The sequence below is a fragment of the Danio rerio genome, chromosome 2 (assembly GCF_052040795.2).
Source record: "Danio rerio strain M-AB ecotype USA chromosome 2, GRCz13ab, whole genome shotgun sequence".
NCBI classification, from domain to species: Eukaryota; Metazoa; Chordata; class Actinopteri; order Cypriniformes; family Danionidae; genus Danio; species Danio rerio.
The window spans coordinates 49,561,690-49,576,050 of record NC_141022.1 but is presented as its reverse complement, the minus strand read 5'-3'; the positions used below and the strand labels follow the sequence as shown (position 1 = coordinate 49,576,050).

General features: G+C 35.1%; 1 protein-coding gene and 2 long non-coding RNA genes across 3 annotated transcripts in view; 1 reads left to right on the top strand and 2 right to left on the bottom strand.

Moving 5' to 3' along the window:
* The window catches only part of LOC147846482 (uncharacterized), a 455,407-nt gene that overhangs the window by 252,662 nt on the left and 188,384 nt on the right, over nt 1–14,361 (top strand). The window lies entirely within an intron of this gene.
* Nucleotides 1–14,361, bottom strand: part of gpc1b (glypican 1b) — a gene marked incomplete in the record, with an annotated part of 153,224 nt that overhangs the window by 123,537 nt on the left and 15,326 nt on the right.
* Nucleotides 3,817–6,809, bottom strand: LOC147846483 (uncharacterized). Its single transcript, XR_015478957.1, has 3 exons — nt 5,287–6,809; nt 5,025–5,216; nt 3,817–3,951 (listed from the first exon to the last, which is right to left on the bottom strand). It is a non-coding gene; the product is annotated as an uncharacterized LOC147846483 (long non-coding RNA).

Below are 14,361 nucleotides of genomic sequence, written 5' to 3'. Positions count from 1 at the left end.
TCTATACCTCATTTCAACTCCATCTCGTCCTTTCCCCTCCTTTTTCTCATCGACAAACACAACAGCCGCTGGCCAGCCAGCATATAAACAGATCAGGTCATGCCTGACGTCAGGCAAAAATCAACAGCAGTCCGAAATCACTTTGCTTATGTAACGATGCTAATCACTGTGATTCCCAACAGCTGGACTGGCTCATTTGCACAAGAGAAAGAGCAGCGCAGGACATGTGCCTGTCACTGTTTGAAGGGCAGTGCGCAATCCGTTTCTGCCCACAGGACACTAGCGCTACATCTAATATTGCCTGTTCTGCTTGTGTTTGGTCTGATTTCATCAATGTAATGTCTGAATCTACAAACTGAAAAATGCAAAAGAAGGCAGTAAGACAAAAACTAATCCAATGATGCTGGCTGCTGAGACTCCTTCATCCAGGGGGTTAAGCCATTATTAAGCCAATTGAGACAATGAGGAATACAATGTCATCCATCTGCATCCATAGTGTTATTTCATTATCAAATTTAGCTTCGTTCGTTCATTCATTCATTCATTTTCTTCTAGGCTTAGTCCCCCTTTATTAATCTGGGGTCGCCACAGCGGAATGAACCACCAACTTATCCAGCAACCTGTGGGGTGATTGTGCTACTCACTGTGCCACCGTGCTGCCATAAATTTGGTTTAAGCAACTTTTTCAAATTTCTTTTTCATGTTTTTAATTACATAAAGTTTAATATTTTTTTTACAAAGTTCTTCATGAGTGGGCTGTTTGAACAAAATATCATGAATATTTAAGCCAATTAATACTTTAAAAGAAAAAATGACCATCTTTATTCCAATTTTAAAACTCATAGTATACCAATTTTGGTAGAATATTTTAAGCAAACTAACACTGCACTGCTTGACTTGCCTATTTGAATTATTGCATGGAAACATATTTACAAAATGTTACTTTATATACAGTCAATCCCAAAATTATTTATACTCCTGGGCTCTTTACTTACACTCACAGGCCACTTTATTAGGTACACCTGTCCTATTGCTTGTCAACACAAATTTCTTATCAGCCAATCACATGGCAGCATCATCCGAAAAAAAAAAAAGAAAAAGAAAAAGGAAAGAAAATTATCCAGTGAGCAGCAGTTCTGTGGGCACAAACGCCTTGTTGATGCCAGAGGTCAGAGGAGAATGGCCAGACTGGTTCGAGCTGATAGAAAAGCAACCGTACCTCAAAAAAACACTCGTTACAACCGAGGTGTGCAGAAGCATATCTCTGAATGCACAACATGTCTAATCTTGAGGTGGACTCAAATTGCCTACACAGTCACCAGATCTCAATCCAACAGAGCACCTTTGGGATGTGGTGGAACGGAAGATTTACATCATGGATGTGCAGCAGACAAATCTGCAGCAACTGTCAATCATGTCAATGATTGGACCAAAATCTCTAAAGAATAATTCCAGCACCTTTTTGAATCTATACCAAGAAGAACTGAGGCAGTTCTGAAGGCAAAAGGGAGCCCAACCCGGTACTAGTAGGGTGTACCTAATAAAGTGGCCGGTAAGTGTATGCATACTGGATACTGTATATACAGGTCTATACAAACAAATTCCCTTTAGAAAACTAGGGAAAACTCTACGTAAACATGAATATTCAATGAAAATGGGCTGGGGATATGTTACATTTTTTAATTAATAAAAATGATTGCGTTAGAGTGGATGTTATTTTGCAGGTGTTATCTTGTTAGCTAGTCAGATAGCAATTTACATACGTCTGATTGTTCTAAATGAATATTTTACATTCTTTAGCAGTGTTTTTTATTATTATTGCATCATTCCTCTCCTATTAATCTGCTTTATTGATCTTCATTTTGATACATCTATGATCTTTCCTTGAAACAGAAGACATGCACTTAAGCATGATAATATTGACGTTGGCGCCACATTCAGATTTTAAACAGTATGCCTCCATCTTATCAAAGTGTATTCATACTTTAATGGATGGAATAACAGAATTCACTGCACTTGAAACCCTTTTCTAGGTAGATAAATCATGACCTAGAACAGAAAACAGTATAGGATTGATGGAGAGTAACAGTTACATACTGTAAGTACAACAGTAGAGGAACAACGGTAAGTAAAGGAGAAAAAGGCTGAAAGAGCAGAAACAGGTTTTTCTAGTGCAGTGTGTAAATCAACTGTGTACTTCTATACAAAGCAACAAAGAGATGGACTTGTGTCGTGCTGAGATGTAATGTACTGTAATGACTTTGAGGAGAGCCATTGATAAAAGTGATGTGTCAGCATTGCTCTCTTTCTTACTGTCTTTCTCGTCCGCCCCATCTGTCTCCCTCTTCTCTTTCCTCCCGTGTGGATTTGCGATTCAATTTTGTTGAGTGATGCCATGTGTTTGGGTCACAGAGGAGAACACTTCCTTTTCACGGCCAAAAAGACAGATTCCCACTACGTGCTGGACTCATTTAAGAGAGGCTCACTTCACAGCGAGCAGCTGCATCTGCAGTAAAACACCCCCATCGGCTACTGCTAACACCTAAGGTCTGTTAACGAATACCTGCATCTCAACATCCATAAGACTCGTTTATACACATATGTAGATAAGCTATTCATTCAATCATTTCTTTTTTTTTTTTGGCTTAGTCTCTTTATTATTCAGAGGTCGCCACAGTGGAATGAACCGCCAACTTATCCGGCATAAGTTTTACACAGCGTATACCCTTCCAGCTGCAACCCATCACTGGGAAACACTCAAACACTCTCATTCACACACATACACTACAGACAATTTAGCTTACCCAATTCACCTATAGCGCATGTCTGTAGGGAAACTGGAGTTTGGATGGATGATAGATGGATGCACTGTAAAAAGTGAATAATGTATGGATGCATGAATAAATTGATGGATAATTGATGGAAAGGCGACAGAGTGGTGCAGTAGGTAGTTGCTATCGCCTCACAGCAAGAAGGTCTCTGGGTCGTTGGTTCGAGCCTCGGCTCAGTTGGCAGTTCTGTGTGGAGTTTGCATGCTCTTCCTGCATTCGCGTGGGTTGCCTCTGTGTGCTCCGGTTTTCCCACAGTCCAAAGACATGTGGGTAGGCTAAATTGTCTGTAGTGTATGAGGTGTATGAGTGTGTGTGTGTGTGTGAATGAGTGTGTGTGAATGTTTCCCAGAGATGGGTTGTGCCTAAAAGGGCATCTGCTGCGTAAAAACGTGCTGGATAAGTTGGCGGTTCATTCCACTGTGGCGACCCCAGATTAATAAAGGGACTAAGCCGACAAGAAAATTTATGAATAACTGATTGAGAGATAGAAAGATGGATAGGCGGATGGACAAATGGATGAGATGGATGGACGGATGAATGCGCTGTAAAAAGTGAATGATAAGCAGATAGATGGTGGTTGGAGAGAAGAAGTGAAACTTGGATGGACTGATGGATGAACAGGATGGATGGATGGATGGATAAACAAATAAATGGAGGGACAAATGGATGAATGGATGGACAGATCCAATGTTAAAAAAGAGGGATAGGCAGATGGATGGATGATAGATGGATGCACTGTAAAAAGTGAATAATAGATGGATGCATGAATAAATTAATGGATAATTGATGGAGAGATAGATGAATTAGTTAGATAAGTTAGATAGATGGATAGATGGACATGGGTGGGATAAATGAATGAATGGATGAATGAATGCACTAAAAAGTGAACAATAGGCAGATAGATGGACGAATAGATGGAAGGATGGACAGGTGGATGGACAGATGGAGATAGATGGATGAACAAAAGGCAAACTAATTTTCTTTTAAATGCAAATATTTTAGTTCAGTTATTTTTAGGTAATTTTAACTTAATCTACACCAAAGCACCTTGTATGGCTTCAAAATTAAGTTCACGCATAGTTCACCTATTTTTATAATATAAAACATCATAAAACATACACTGCCATGTAGGGATGTAACGGTATCAGAATTTCACGGTACGGTAATACCTCGGTATGAATGTCACGGTACGTTATTTATTGAATCATTTACAGGAAAAAACAAAACTTACTCCAAAAAAGTGCCAAAAGTGTCAATGACATACAAATTAGTCATCTATCTGTAAGCTTTGAAACAGGAACTTCAATTTTAATAACAAAAAAAATATTAAACCATGTAAAAAAATTAAGTTTCAATTTAGTAGTGTTGAAAACTCATCTCATTCAACATTTAATCACTCACTCACTTAGATAGAGATGGGTTTAAAGGAAAATTATCATATAAATATAATCTGGTAAAAGCTGGTATCTCTGGGTATTTACAATGTCCCCTGCAACAGAAAAAACCCCTCTCATTTGGGACTGAGGTTTCTGGGACAGAGAGATATGACTTGGCCTAGGTTGACAGCAGTGGGTAACGTTGTGCATTGTCTTTCCCCCACTTGAGAGGACAAACCATGAGTGAGATAGAGATCTCATGTCTGCATCAATCTGAACAGTGTGCTGTGTTTCTGCAGTCCCCATGACTGATTAGTCGTATTCCCCAACTTGCAGGCACGTGCACACACAGTGCTCAACCTGTGCAGTGCACATGCCCTTTTTAGTCTTGGATAGAAAGTTCCCTTCCAAAATGATCAAAAGTGCCCCCGCGACGTGACATACCCTCCGTCCCCGCTTTACAGTACGCGCGCGACAACACAGCTGATAAGAACTCGCGCGACAACACCGCTATTCAGTACGCGCGCGACAACACAGCTGATAAGAACTCGCGCGACAACAGCTCTTTTTGATCCCCGCTTCTAGCAGCACACTCCATTTCCGCATTACTGGATCTGTAGCGACAACAGACCGCAAGGGATTATGGCTAAGCCTGGGCTGATGGGAATTGTAGTTTCCGGTACCTCCCGTTCGCTTCATTCGCCTGAGCAAATTTTCTCAGAAGACCTATAGTTTTACCGAGTCATGCGACTACGATAATATCGAAAAAAATTAATATTGCGGTATGACGGTATTTACAATACCGTTACATCCCTACTGCCATGATTAACTGATCATATTTATATTTTCAATAGTGTAGATAGATTGACTGAGGCATGGAACAACAGATGTATCTTAGTGGGAGAGTTGTTCCTAACACACACTAGCTCTGATAACACTCTGCCTGCTAACCCATTCAAAATCCCAGAGATCTCCACTTGAAAATGGGAGAGAGTGAGTTTATTAAGGCCTTCACACTGCTGCTAGGTCATTTCACTGTACATGTTTTTTTGGGTGAAACAGCCACAAGAAGCATTTACTGTACATTAGTTTATCTCATTAACTACATTATAAACATGTTCCACTAACACTCTGTGCCTCTTAGACTTCATTTCGAAAAGTTTCTCTACTGTTTCAACTTATTTGTCTCAAAAGTTTTGCTTGTAAAGTGACTTTAATTCTTTAATTCCACACTGTAAAAATATATGTGTTAATAGTTTCCAAGTGTTTTCCATTTATTTCCATTGTGAATTGCTTTATGGGATGTTGATCAACTTTTGATGCTGAAAATTCAACTGTACAGTTGAATAAAGTGACATTTATTCATTTTTTAAAGGGCCATGAAACCCCCTCGTTTCAGCAGGGTGTTTTCACACCTCTACTTTGGAAAAAGTCAGAAAAGTGGGCGTGTCCAGCTTTGTTTAGGGGGGAGTGTCGGAGGAAGAAAAGAGGCATGATGTGGGAGTGTCTATTTGGGCGCGCTGACTTTCAGAGTCAAAACACACACACACACACACACACACACACACACACACACACACACACACACAGGGGACAAAGTGACTGCGTTTACATGGACATCTGTAGTCGAATTATTTGCCAAATTATTAAATGGTGGACTTTAACTGCAGTTTGGCTCTTTGAGAGATATTTGATTCGAGGAGCTGCTCTAAGCGTGTATTTTTAATGCAATGTTTGATACCGCACGGCGAATGAGAGAAAAAAAAACTCAGCATTTCCCAAAAACTTAGATGCACTCGGCAGGTAGCGTCAAAAATAATATAACGTTAAAGAAATACTATATATAGACAAATAAGTGTGTAAAATAGCAGAAAATGTACTATTAATAGACAATATATCACTTAAAATGATTAAAAATGTTAATAAAAGTCCCTTTTTGAACTTTTCAAGTGTAAAAATCCAATCTTAGGATCTCAAAACGCAATTCAAAAGCTTAAATAAACAGTGTAAAATACAAAAATTATTTACAAAAAATTTTTACAGTACACTTGTTTTGATACTTGATATATAATGCAAAGACTGTCATGCATTTTTAAGTGTGACTTACAGTAAGTGTCTATATATTCACACAAACACGCACTCACAAACACACGCATAACTCAACCGAGCAAAGGTTGACATCAAAACAAAGATGGATTATCTGTATTATTTATGAACAACTTGGACTCCGAGGAACAGAAATAGAGAAAGAGGAGGACAAAAATAGCAAAAGAGAAAACAAAGAGTGATTTCCCAGCATTGTGTCTAATTACACACACAGTCTGCTGCGTGAGATGACAGTTTAGATTCCTTTTTGTGGCGCTATCTTAACGCTAGCTGTTTCTCCAGAGAACGAAAGAGATAAATGAATCGCCCAGAGCTTTTAGCACATCTAAAAATATATCAATCTCATCCAACAAAATACATCTCGCTCTTCTGTCTCGAGGGCCCGTCTCGAAACAACCACGCATTGAAGACATTTGAAGATCAGTGATGAAATCCCCTGTTCAGAACACAAACTAAATCAACCTGGTGGCAGAATCTGTCCTGCTTTAGTTAGCTTTGCTGAATGAGGCTGCTCTTTTTTATTCTTTGAAAGGCATCTTTATTGAAGGAGTTCTGTATCTTTATTTAAACATTCAGTAAAGATAGCTTCAGATTTCTGCAATATCCCTTTATATTCAAGTATATTACAGCCTTTTGGAAAATGAGCAAGATACAAACAACCAGTTTGATTGTTTTGGATGGATGGATGGATTGATCCATGCACCTTGGCATTGGATATTAACTATAAGCTTAATGAATGAATGAATGAATGAATGAATGAATGAATGAATGAATGAATGAATGAATATTTATATATATATATAAATCGTCACCTTAGAATTATAAGGTTCTATCTGACATTTTTGTCAAAATTAAGTTATTGACATATATTCTTATAAAATGACAACTTATTTACATTATGTGGTGTTTTTATAGATATATATATATATATATATATATATATATATATATATATATATATATATATATATATATATATATATATATATATATATATATATATTTGGAGTTTTACATATATATATTTTTATCATATAATAGATAATTTCAAAATAAATAGTTTCATTTCAAAATCAAAAATGTAAAAAACAAAACAAAAAAATGTAAAAATTACGTAAAAAAGGAAAATTTTAAAATATTTTTATCATTTGAATTAAAATAAAATTTAAATTAAATAAATGTAAAAGAAAGCAAATAAATTATATAATTTTAAATAAATATAAAAATAATAATAATAATAAATAAAAAAGCTTAAAAACATTATTATTTTTTAATTATATATTGGTTAATTACAAACAATTTTTACAATTCAAAATAAAATAAAAAATAGACAAAAAAATTAAATACGATAAAATAAAATAAAAAGTAAAAAGCTGAATATATATATATATATATATATTTATATATATATATATATATATATATATATATATATATATATAATATCATTTTTTCAAGAAATAATTTTTAACATTTTATCATTTCAGTAAAATAAAATAAAATGTAAAGAGCTAAAAAAAAAAAGTACTTCAAAAACTATATAGGATATAATAAAAAAAAGTGTTACCCTTTCTAATTAAAATAAAGTACAATGCAAAAAAAAGCTATATATATATATATATATATATATATATATATATATATATATATATATATATATATTTTTTTTTTTTTATAAAACGGTTCATATGAAAATAAATTGTACAAATTAAATTAAACTGCATTAAAAGTAGAAAGCTAAATATATAATCCTATATATAAAGGATATAATTTCAAAATAAATGTTATCATTTCTAAATAAAAAAAAATAAAATAAAATTAAATAAAATAAAATAAAATAAGGGTGAAAAATCCCAGCAAGAAGGTCACTGGTTTGAACCCCGGCTGGGTCAGTTAGCATTTATGTGTGGATTTTGCATGTTCACCCCATGTTCATGTGGGTTTCCTTCGGGTGCTCTGGGTTCCCCCACTGTCCAAAGACATGCGCTATAGGTGAATTGGGTAAGCAAAATTTGTCCATATGTGTGTGAATGAGAGTGAATGGGTGTTTCCCAGTGATGGGTTGCAGCTGAAAGGCCACCTGCTTCAAAAAACTGCTGGATAAGTTGGCAGTTCATTCTGCTGTGGTGACCCCAGATTAATAAAGGGACTAAGCCAAAAAGGAAATGAATTAATGAAAATTTAATTCAATTTAAATGAACAACTGTGTATCAATCCAACTACAAAATTCAGAGTGAACATTTTTATTTGTGGCCACAAAACTGAGAAGTAACTATGGTATTTGTAAAAACAAAATGTTAGTTTATAGTTTTATCTGACAAATGGGTGGAAAAAGAACATTATTCCAGATATTTTAAAGTCCATCAACAAGACTCCAACAAGTTTGGTGTTGGTAACTTAACAGTTAACAGTGAGCTATGAATTAGAGTTGTGTAAACCCCTCTCCATCTCTACAGTATCTGTCAGCACAACACTTGACCCAGGTTTGCCTGCGGGAGGACAGAGCCGGCAATTAGAACACTGTTTGTTCAAAGACTCTTCATCTTCTGAGGCACATTGGAAATTCTCATTAGAGGCATAATAAATTAAGACCAAAGCCAAAGGAAAAGGAAACTACACGACTATAGCATTACGAAATTATGAACCGCATAACATTTTGTTTTCTGGGTTAAATAAGTCATTTGTCATAGCTGGTTTCAACTGATGCACACAGTCTTTTCATTGTTTCTTTCTGCGGATTGATAATAAAAACCAAGATTTATTTGTGAAAAATTACTTTTCAGTCATTTCAACTTCACGGCTCTGATTTTTCTGGTTAAAAACTGCTTACATATAGTGGAGGAGAGCTTTGGAATTAGATGCACTTGATTTACTACAAAAAAAAAACAAAAAAAAATATAAGTAAACACACAGGGTATAATTTAATTTATATTAAAATTAAAATTAAAGTTTAGATATATCTTTATTTGCCCCATGGAGGGCACATTTCTCTGTTAAAGCAGCAAGAGTATAAATAAATAAATAGATAAATAAATAAATAAATAAATAAATAAATAAATAAATAAATACACCCATAGATAGTATTAGTTGAACATTAAAATACATGTATGGTGTATGGTGACATAACAAAAATAAATTAATTAATTAAATTAAAATTAAAAATTTTTAATTAAATACATAGATCAATAAATCGCATAAACAAACACACTGGTAGTATTTGTTAAACATTAAAATGTATGGTGAAATAAACTAAAATAAAGCCACAAATCAATCATTAAATTGATAAATCAATAAATCGCTAAATATATAAACAAACACCATGGTAATAGTTGTTGAACACTAAAATGTATGGTTACTTAAAATAATAAAATAAAATAAAAATAATTAAATTAAAAAATAAATCAATAAAATAAAATAAAATAAAATAAAATAAAATAAAATAAAATAAAATAAATGAATGAATAAATGAATAAAATGATTAAAATAAATCAACTTTATAAAATGCTGACTTTTCGTAATCCAACATTGGGTCAAATATGTATGAAAGCCTGTTCCCACCATTGAATAAAAAAAAAAAAGCTTTAGGTAATTTTTATATGAGAATTGCATTACATAAACACCACATTTTTGAGCTTTTTTTTCTCTGAATTGTGAGATGTAAACTCGAAATTGCAAAGGGTTCACAAATTCCAGTTTATATCATACAATTGTGACTTTTTTTGTTTATCAGAATTGATAAAAAGTTGGAATTGCAAGTTATAATGTAGTTTCCTGTTTTAGACACTGACCCTAAAAGGAGTACTGAATATATCACACAATTCTTTTTTTTTATTTCACACAATTGTGAGTTTTTTGTGAGTTTACACATCTCATATAGCTTATATGTCTTATCTAAGACTTAATAACTGACAATTTTGAGCTTTACATCTCAAAATTCAGAGAAAAGAAATGTAGATTTGTGAGTTTGTATCAAGCAAATCTGAGATAAAAATAAATTAAATAAAAATCACTTTTTTTAATATTATTTAGTGGCTTCTATAAATATGGACAAAATACAATGCGTGTTTGTTTTTTATTTTAATTGTTTTTATTCCAGCAGACACACCACATCATAAGACACAAAAATTAGATTAGATCATGACATCAGATCTAGCCACCGTCTAAAGGGCAAGTTTATTTTCACGTCCAATAAATGATGTCAAATTACGTGGATATTTGGTTCATTTTAGGTTGTGTTGGAAAGTGACCAAAATTCAACGCCTGACAGATGTCATAGTGGTAACGTCCACAAGATGTAACATGATTAAACATTGATATTTGGTTGATTTTAGGTTGGACATTGGACATTGATGCTGGCCTGATGGTTTTCATTCATTCATTTTCTTTTTGGCTTAGTACCTTTATTAATCCGGGGTCGCCACAGCGGAATGAACCACCAACTTATCCAGCACAATTTTACGCAGTATAGCCTAGTAAGCCTACCCAATTTACCTGTACCGCATGTCTCTGGACAGTGGGGGAACCCAGAGAAAACCATGCGAACGCAAAGAGAACATTCAAACTCAAACACAGAAACGCCAACTGAGGCTCAAACCAGCGACCTTCTTGCTGTGAGGCGACAGCACTACCTACTGCGCCACAGCGTCACCCTGATTTTCATTTCCAAACTAAATACAACGTCCCCATGACGTTGTGGTACAACGTTAATATGAGGTCATGTTGATGTCCTGTGCCTGCAGGGATGAATGCTCTACCTATACATTTATAATCACAAAATCACAAACCCAATGTGACTAGCTCTTCCTAGTTCCTAACATAAACCAGGTGCCTTTTAATCATAACTCTTAAAGCTGTAAATTGAAACATATGTTCGCTTACTCATTCCACGCCTGCATTATACTATTTACTGTATACTGCAGAACACAAACTAAGATTTGAAAAATGTCTCCATAAACAAAAACAATGAAAACATTCAAATTGCGAGAAAAGTAAGTCATACAGGTTTTTGGAGCAATATGAAAGTGAGTAAATGTTGACAGAGCATTTTTTGTTTTGTTTCTGTGAAGTCTCCCCAGTTTCCACGAGCAGGTTTTCCTCAGAACTGGTGTGATTTTTATGAGGTCGTTGAATGTTTCTCATAAGCGCCATTAGTGATTGTTATTACGTCAGATGCTCGAATGATGAACGGGGTGAAATCTCTCTGCTTTTCCCACACCTCCCTACAGCTGTGGTGATTCCAGCCAAATCAAACAAGCTCTGCTGTTTCCACTGCTTGTACCATTGCTGCAACCTTGCTGTTGTGAACATATAAAGCTTCACTGGTCCTCTGAAGTAGCTTGAAATAAGCAGATTTGTTTGAATGGTGACAACATTTCAATTGAAACATAGGGCCCTATCATATGCCCGGCGTAGTGTGGCGCAAGGCGTTGCGCAGTAGTCTTTTGGTAGTTTCAGCTTGGCGCAAAAGTCGTTTTGAGGCGTTGCGCTACGCTGTTTAAATAGCAAATGCATTAGCGCTCATTTTTGCACCCATAGGTGTTCTGGTCTAAAAAGGAAGGCGTTCTGAGGCGGACCGCTGGCGCGTTGCTATTTTGAGAATCTACAATAGATTTTTCATTAGACCAAAACTAACCCGGTCTAAACTCCGGCGCAGAGTTGCGCCTCGCTTACACACTGCTTAATACGCACAAGAGAGCAATAGGCAAATATTTTTACATATGAAAAAATGTATATATTAAGGATATATATAGTATATTATAAGAATAGATATAGAATATAAATATAAAGGATTAAAATATTACAAAACATATTATTTTCTAGCCTACATAAATATGAAAAATCACTGCTTTTATGTCTTCTTCATCTCAGGAGGCTTTTTCAGTTCATTCATAACAATTTGCTTTTTGTATAATGTTATTATTATTAGCAGTATTATTTATTATATCCATATTTATATTTGTTTTATTAAAAACAAGATTTATTAAAAACTTAGATTTGCCCACCTGCCTAATTGAGGTCTGTGCGTAAAGGTTTCCCTATCCACGAGCGAAAGTGAAAGTGATCCATTATCTCTCATTCTCACGCAGTAGATGCTCTGTTTAACAGTTTTCTGTTAAAAAACTGTTAACTGTTTGCTTGTGAAATGCTCATTTTTTTCCACTTAGACTTACTTTGCGTCCTGTAAATAGCGAATGCGCTCTTGGCGCGACGCAGCTGACTCTTAAAGGGAATGGGAGATGAGACTCTAATTGTTTTTTTTTTCAAAACACACCTATAACTCATTAAGAAAATAAACTTAACCCTTTTAGAACATGCGCCGCGGCGCAAGGTAGATTTCCCGTCCTTAAATCAGCAAAAACGCATCCTGACACGCCCTGAAAGCGTTTGCACCCTTTTCTTTTTTCGCTCTGCGCATGGACCGTCAAAATAGAGCCCATAAAGACAAGCCGGGGTGCTGTATATTTAGTAGCTCCTCCCCTTTTAAAATACAGCCAATAGCATTTTGTTTAAATTGCTCTGATAAGATTTGTGTTCTGCTAAGTGCCGCTTTGTGTTATTGTGTCTCTGTGCTGTATTTACTATGCGTAAAATAGAATTCAAGAAAATTAAAACCTATCTTTAATTCAGGCATTTTGAGCCACAAAAATGCAGTTTTCGAGTAAACAAACTGCCTAAACACATTAAATGTTTCCAAAATTTCCAAATTTTGGGCTAAAAACGTGTAAAATCCCCCGAGACGCAAAAACTTTTTACACCATTGACCCCCCCCCCCCAGAATGCTCTCGTTGAATACTCCCTTCTGATTCTACTGCATGTTATGTCCCATATCCTTAGTCTCTCTATTTCAAGTCGTCCCTCTGCTCTCATCTGGAGAAGTTTTGCACTTAGTCTCAGGAGGTTGAAGTTGGGCTGCTATGAGAAGCATCAGGCCAGAAACGATGACACATAATGTAATGAAAACCTGACTTGACAATTAACAAGTTCTGGTACACTTGCTGTTCTGTCAGAAAGTTGTTCCAAGAATCCCATGAGTTGGTTAGTTACTCCAAAACTGTACTTTAAATCTTAACTGATAAAAACACACAGTCAGTTCACTTCCTGGTCATTGTTTCATAATGTATATCCAATATCCTCCAGAGAGAGAATAAAATTAAACGTGTTAAAAACACATATAATAAAATTAAAGACTCAAATATGGATTGATGGATGGATGGATGGATAAATAGACATGAGGCATAAATGGATATTATGAATGTATTGTGGAATAATATGGATGGATAATATGGATATAAATATAATGGATGGGGACTGTAAATGAATGGATGGATAATTGAATGGAAACTGGATGGATGGATACTGTGGATGAATTAACATGATGGATAAATTGATACTATGGGTTGATGGATGAAAAATATGGATGGATAACATGAAAAGAAACCTTATAAATGAATACTGTGGATGGACAGAAACTGGATGGATGGATGGATGGATGGATGGATGGATGGATGGACGGAAGGATTGATGGATGGATGGACAGATGGATAGATGATTGGTGAAAAGAATAATGAAAAGAATAAACAGAATGAATATTCAGATAAATATTATGGTTGGATACTGTGGATGGATGGATGGATGGATGGATGGATGGATGGATACTGTAGATGGATAGCCAAGAGTAGTATATAGTTGCCAAATGCTAACCAACCAAATCTCTGTTCTGAACATATCAATATGTTTATACTTGCAGATTTGCTCTTTTGGCTTTGGTACTTTACAATGAATCACCAAAACCATTTGGAAATGTGGTCAGGATTATAAGGATTAAACTGTTTTCCAGAGAACACAGTGTGACTCTTGCTCTCAGAGTCAGGGTCAATTAAACATCATTAAGATGCAACAAACTGTCAAAGCATTTAAATGCGCCACAACACAGGTGTCTAAAAAAATTAACCTAAATACAAGATTTTAAGTATGATTTTCTTTAAAGTTTTGTAGATTCATACTTTTGATTTTATTTAAATTATCTACCAGTTTACATTTACCGATCA